This window comes from Drosophila yakuba, chromosome 3L (assembly GCF_016746365.2).
Source record: "Drosophila yakuba strain Tai18E2 chromosome 3L, Prin_Dyak_Tai18E2_2.1, whole genome shotgun sequence".
Lineage (NCBI taxonomy): Eukaryota > Metazoa > Arthropoda > Insecta > Diptera > Drosophilidae > Drosophila > Drosophila yakuba.
The window spans coordinates 12,796,116-12,803,203 of record NC_052529.2 but is presented as its reverse complement, the minus strand read 5'-3'; the positions used below and the strand labels follow the sequence as shown (position 1 = coordinate 12,803,203).

The window sequence follows — 7,088 nt, the reverse complement described above, 5'->3', positions numbered from 1 at the left end:
GCGACGCAAAGTGACACATATCGCAGATCAATATTATCGTTGGGCTTTGGGCACTTAACCCCCGGTTACGTGCACACACATTTACATGTGTTTCCAGCGATTTCGAGTGGTATACAAATGTCTCTTTCTGTTACGACTCGCATCTAATACACTCCCAGGATCCATTAGAAGTGCAAAACACCAATTAAAGTTTTGCACGGATTACCAGAGGAGTGCAAGAACACACACAAAAAATAGCCAGTGTCGTGGTATTACACTCTATCGTGTTTGTATTCGTTGAGGGGAACGGCATAGCGAGTGCGAGCAAGACAGTTGCCGCTCTACGGTCGTCTCGCTCACTCGCGTGCTGTGCAGGCCGCAGATAAATGCGCAGCCATTTTTTAACGGGCGGAGCCTAAAATAACGGATGCGCTTGGGACTTTCTGGTCGCTTGAAAATAGTGGGAAATTTGTGTGTAGTGCGGAAATTTCCCCCACTGATTAGCCAGCTGTGCAGAATGGCTGAGTTTTCCGTGAAAAGTCGAAGGGAGTGCGCGCTTTTCGAGGCAATTTTCCCGAGCCAATGCATTTGGAAAAGTCGAGCCATCGGCTCCGTGTGCAGTGCTTACGGAAAAGCTCTCGAAGTAACCGAAAAAGCTCGGTAGGGAAAGCTTGCGCCGCTTTCGCAGATGCAACTTGATGCCAAGTCAAGCTGCACCTACTTCCTACGCTCAAAATGGCGGCTCTGTCGGCGGAATGCCGATAAATCAAAGTTCCTCATTTTAAAAATGCCAAGTGACCAACGCGCCATCACACAGCAGCGGGCACACTAATAGGGCTGGCACTTTTCCTTGACATTTATGGTGAGTTTGGATCGTAATTCATTTATTTGATTGCATTTGTGATTTGGTTTGCTTTATTATAGTATGCACGCTGGTGAAATTAGTCATTGCAATTGATTATCTTCCATAAAAGAGGAGTAAATCTTCGATGGAGTAATAGCCAATTAGAAGGTACTGACTAGTGCATGATGTTGATGCATGCATATAAATCAGGAATCGTATGGACCTCGTTTTAGTTAGCCACCATTAAGATTTTGTCCGCAACTGTGGGTTCTTTTGCGGCATCAAGTGGCTGTTGAATGCTGACTAGTGAGTGGTGACTGGGGAGCGGCATTTCATCAGAGGGAATTAATCAGAGCAGATGAAGCGACAACCGAAAAATAACGACGCGGCATCTCCCAAAGAGCCGGCCGCTGCTTATCTCCTCAATCTGAATCGCCGCAGCCGGCTTTTTAGTGCGTGTCCCCCGATCGTTGGGACGCTCGGATGCCGAGATGCATCCCATTTGCAGAGTATCTGTATCTGTATCTGTACTCGCATACGAAGGTGTGTGATCCGAGGAACTGGCGCTTGGAGGCGACAGCAGCGGAATGTCACCGGGGATCCGATCCAGAGACCCTCTTCTCACAGTTTTTTTTGTTTTTGGTTTTTGGTTATTGGGGGTCTTTCTCTTTTTTTATTGGCCATTCATATCCCAGAGCATCCATCAAACGCGCGCCCGTTCATGTCAAATTATAAAATGCGAAAAAATTTAAATCTAATTTTGCCGCAGCGACACAACGACGAGACGAGGACCATATTCAAATGCCTAATGGATTTTACTTTGTCCTGACAAGTACAAGCCCATTTAATCAATAATTAACGTAATCCATCAAGTACAAAGTGTCAAATGCACTCGCGGGCGACGAGCCGCCTGATGGGCTAAAAGGATTTCCAGCGAAAAGCGCATCGCGTTAACAAAAAATCAAGTTGTCGCAAAGATACACGAAACAAATCCGCGCCCGTCGCTGTCACATCTGCATGTCGAAAAACCAGCAGACCCATCACAACCCGCGTGTATAGCCCAGCAACCCCTAATTTTAACCCCTGCTTGCCGTCTGTCACTCTCGAGATGTTTGGGGGGAACGAGCATAGGAATAGGCATAAAGCAGCAGCAGCTTATCTAAGCCGAAAAGTCGACCCTAATCAACCACTTGCGGACCAGACCAGAGTCCGTTCACGTAGATAGCCCTTGTCCTACTCCAAATGGGTATCAAACTACAAATGTCCATTTTTCAATTTACCTGGCCCTTACGCACTTCGCACCACTCCCCCGCACTCACTCACCCACTAACGCATTGAATCTGAAATGGAATAATATACGGACAGGGGACGGGAAGTGGACAGACATACGGACATACGGACAAACAAACGGACAAACACCCACCGAATCGCCCTATAAATTAGCCCTCGGCCGTGGCGACCGTTGACCAGTTGGTTTTGCTGGCGGCCAAAAGACCGTGAAATTTTCCCAATATGCTGCGTTTTATTTGCGTTTCCCTCCACACATCCTCATCGCACTGGCCATATACCATATATATATCCCATGCCATATCCCATATATAAAATGGGAACTGGGAACTGGGCACTGCTCGCATTTAAATGGACAGCCTGTTTGACGTATGAATAAATTATGTTCTGCCCCTCGAGCCCGCACGATCGATTCTTCGGCTAGTTAACATAATTTTAAAGACAAAGGCTACGCTCCACATATTATCCACGGCCAAAGGGACAGTTGACATCGCTGCGCTTCGGTGGGGGAAATTTATATGCCGCAATTTGTCAATTGTTGCAATTTCTCTTTGTGTGCGCTCGCATCTATTTATACAGTTTATACAGTTTATTTCCCAAAGAATAGCCGCTCATAAATAATTGAAATGTTTGTTTATATTTCTGGGGTGCGAGCCTGCCGATTAAGGATTTGAACATCAGGTAAAATGATAGGAATGGCATTATGCATTCAATATAAAGGGAAGATTAATGAACTTTACTTAATAGTATTCAGTATTGAAATGTATATTTCTTAGTTAGATCTTTATTAATGCTACAAGGATCGTAATATATATTTCCTTAAGAAGTACATAAAAATCACTATTAATGCATATGATTAAAATACATTTTCCTGTTACAGTAACATGACGATAAGAATGCCACTCAATCATCAACAAAGTAGTCGTGTTAAAGGTTTGTTAATGGTTCAAAAACTGACTCCAAATTATAATCTACCCAATATTTCAGCGACTTATCCTGTCATGTATACATTTCCCTGAAATCGCCAGCCTTAAAGGGATGCGACCCGAGCTACTCAGCCAGCGAAAAGTAATTGTAACCCGATCCTGTGTCGCTGGATGTACATAAGTAAATGAGCTTTAAAATAATTTAGCTATCTCTTAAGCACATGTGTTTGTTTTCCATTCGCAGATACCAGTTCCAGTTTCCGTCGATCGCGTCCAAGTTCATTGGGAGTATGGAGTATGGAGTGTGGAGTTTGGAGTGGGGAATGGGCGATGTCCGGCCTGACGTTTATGAAAAGCCATCGCAGCATCAAAGCCAATTAAGATACCGGGGCACATACAAGCCCTAAAGGAATACGCGGCTAATTTCTGCGACAAAGCCGACAAACGATCGAGTTCGAGTTCGAGTTGGAGTCTTGGGGCACAAGAAGCGGCACTTTTGTCGCAACACACAGGCCGTAAAATTAAGAACTCTGATTGGTAACAAATGTTTTTGTTCATTCGAGTGATAAAAACGTAGCGAACCGAAAAGATATAAAGTTCTCTTTAGTGTCTTGCCAGTGCGGCGATGATAAAATATTTAAATGAGCGCCGAAATGGTAAGATTCTCGGCATCGGCACTGCATTCGATGGGGATCTGCTTGGATCGAATCGGACATTTAGAAAATCAGTGGGACAGAGCCAACGAAACCTTAATGGCCGCGCACACGAACCTGGCCAACAAGCCCCAAAAACAGTGGGCTTAAACATGGCCCAAGGGCAAAAGTGTGAAACATCGAGCGGCGTAACGCCAATAGCATTCGTCGATAACCACTGTGTGTCGCCGAGTAAGTCGGTCGGCTGTCATGATTAAACAAAAGTCCAATGCCAGCTAGGATATTAAATTACAGCCCATGGCCCATGGCAGCTAGGGACAGAGTTCCAGCTTGCCCCTTTGCAACCAGCCGACGACGACCAAGCCCAAACCCAAAATCCAAAATCCAAAAAGCAAAAAGCAAAAGGCTTGCTGCAGATACGAGAAACGGCCACGACAAAATCATAAAAGGCATAAACAGTTGTAAAGACCCAAACCACAAAGGGCGTAGAATCAAAATTGAGCACTAAAACGTTATCGAGGTCGGCACAGATTAACTAGCCCTTTTGCTGTTGACTTCGGGACGGACGAGGGACATGCGGACAAATGGACATACGGACATACGGACATACGGACACACGGACAAGTGGACAAATGGACGACGACATCCAGGCAGGTAGTTCATTCTGAAATATCGAATGCATCTTAAAGATACTTGTGCGACATTACGATCATTACTCTGTGTAACAGATATACACTTCGATGGCAAGGAGAGGAGGATGGGATGGAATGGGATGGGAAAGGGGCATGGCCTGCAGACAGGTCGACCTGTCGTGTAATCCGGTCCTGCCGCATGGCAATTATAACCATATATAGCCCCCGCTGGCGTCGGTGCCGCGCTGACGACCCACAACCGAGTTATTGTCCAAAAAATTGTCATTCACAACTGTCTCGCCGATAAGAAACAATTATCGGGGGCAAAGGGACGGTATGGAAGGTAGGAGAAATCACATTGAATGGCGCCAGTTTCACAATGAATCTTCACGGAAAGGACAAGTCTTGCGTTAAGATTTCGTCATGCCCTTTCAAAATGTAGGTTACATAAATGTGTTTATGGGATATGTTATGGAATGGCTACCACCGTGATCTTACAACGTGGGAATGAGATTACAGTAGGAGTAGCTACACTTCTTTAGTCTAATAACATTTTTGCTATTTGTAGATCAGTTTTACAATTTTCAATTAATTAACTGAAGTCCGCGCTTTTGTAATCAGTATCCCAAAAGTATGCAAGCTTATCAAGCAAAGGGATTTGATAAAGTGATATATATGCTATCACTTAAATAGGTTAATCTGCTACCTTATAGCGGCGTTAACTTTTCCACCCCAAATAGTGTTTAATGGTGCACCATCATCGATTGTGCGGAGTGTCCAAGACGCACTCGTCCCAATGGCCATCCAGCCCTCCAAGGAACATAATTTACTCCACGTGTCGGGGATTACATATTAACTACGCCACTGTGCTCATTTGGGGGGCGTGGTGCTACAAACGGCGGCTGTTAATCTTTAGCTGCCTGGATAGACATTTATATAGCTATTTAGGAAAGTGTGTGCTCACGTTTGTTTACATTACAATCCTCGATGTTGCCCTTTTTGTTGCTCAGAAATAAGTATTAAATATCACTTTAGGGGATGCCACTTAAAGCAAATATGCTACTCTCACATGAGATCTTGAAAAGAAATACTTTGATAAATATTATAGTAATTTAATGCCTTATTTTTGATAAAAATGGTGATTTCATAATGCTTAACTGTTATTGTGCCAACAAAAAATTGTAGATGTGGCAACCAGAAATACAACATTTTTAAGAGATTTTAAATAAGTTATGTTAAGTCTTGGGATTATTAAGTAATAATAAAATAAAACAAAAGTAAGATTATATGATAACATGAATTTACATAAGTTCAATTAAGTTCTGTGATTATTAAGCAATAATATTATATTTATAAAGTGAGATTGTGTAAGGACAAGTCTTCAAACATCTTATTTCATGAGTATAATACCACATATAGATATAAACAGAGCAAAATAATCCAAAAGAGAGGTGGCACTACAATTTGATGAGGGAAGCTTGTAAAATATTCATTTTTATGTAAATTTGATTGTGTTATCTCTGTTCTTAGCTCATAATAAGGTTTTCTCCCGTGCACAACACACAACATACAATACAAATTTGCTACCCATATGCCAGACTGCCATTCCATATTCAAATTCGCATTGGCGCCGGCGCCACCTGCCATTCGTCGCTGTACTTTTGCACGATCCAGTGCCATCGTGTAGTTGTTACCCCTCAGCTGGCTGCGGATCGCCCCGATCCTCCCCAGATCTGGGCCAGCAACTGTGAGTGGAGGCGATCGCCAACGAAGCAACTGCGGTGTGGCCATCGTTTGCAGGATTGCAAGAACATTGTTCTCGTTAAACAGAATCATGTAGAGAGGGAGGCCTGTACCTTGGCGGTCGATCGTGGGCACAATGTGCGATCCGATTGCGCATGCGGGCCACACAGGAATCCCCCAACTCCGGGCACTGGATAATAGAGACGAACTAACAGAGAGGTAACTTCATTGAGGATCGTGTTGCTGCCCGGTTTCTAATGACATCTATGCAGTCTAGTCGGGGTTATCTCGTCCTGCAGATTCGGGACTGTAGACGATCCCGAAAACCGCAATGACCCCGATCGCCGCATGCGCATTATCCGATCCGGTCTAGCGCTAAAAGGGAACTCACGGGGGAACACTGAGGACCAGGATATGGAGGAGTGGCTAATGCGCCGACACCCCGCTGCGAGGTGAGCACACAGCCGCCTATAATTGAGTTATACATTCGACTGGCCAACTGACCCCTCCAAATCCCGAGACCCGAGTCCCGAGACCCGATCTCGAATCCCTACCTCTTCGTGGGACTGGCTGGCAAAAGGTTCGCAGCAGCTAAGCGGACAATGTTTTGACATAAATAAATGCTTGAATGACTTTAAGTGATGGCAGTTTACTTTGACTTTCTATACCCAAACTCAGTTTGGCATGATTTATGGGGCACGATCCGGGGACTGCTCAAGACATTACTTTCGTATACGAGTATACGTTATAGGTTTCTATATGTTGGCAGGGGTGGAGTGGTTCGTCCCGATGCTAATTCGCATTCAGGTAGTCAGCGGAAAACAATAAATATATTCGCAGCCGTCCTTTGTCGACCAGCTCGGTTTGGGTTATTATGACTTATAACAATGCACAATAACTGGATCAAATTTATTGTGGGCATTAAGGTGATTGAGCATTGTTCCCTAACAAATTAGTTGTCTTTTAAATATTTGAGCTTTACGATGTATTTATAAGCGTCTGCCCAAGTCTTTCAATAAAATAG

General features: G+C 44.2%; 1 long non-coding RNA gene across 1 annotated transcript; it reads left to right on the top strand.

Annotated features, from left to right (window-relative positions):
* The first annotated feature begins 518 nt into the window (after positions 1–518).
* Positions 519–3,624, top strand: LOC26534831. Its single transcript, XR_001454110.3, has 5 exons — positions 519–841; positions 904–991; positions 2,991–3,043; positions 3,098–3,217; positions 3,281–3,624. It is a non-coding gene; the product is annotated as an uncharacterized LOC26534831 (long non-coding RNA).
* The last annotated feature ends 3,464 nt before the right edge of the window (positions 3,625–7,088 follow it).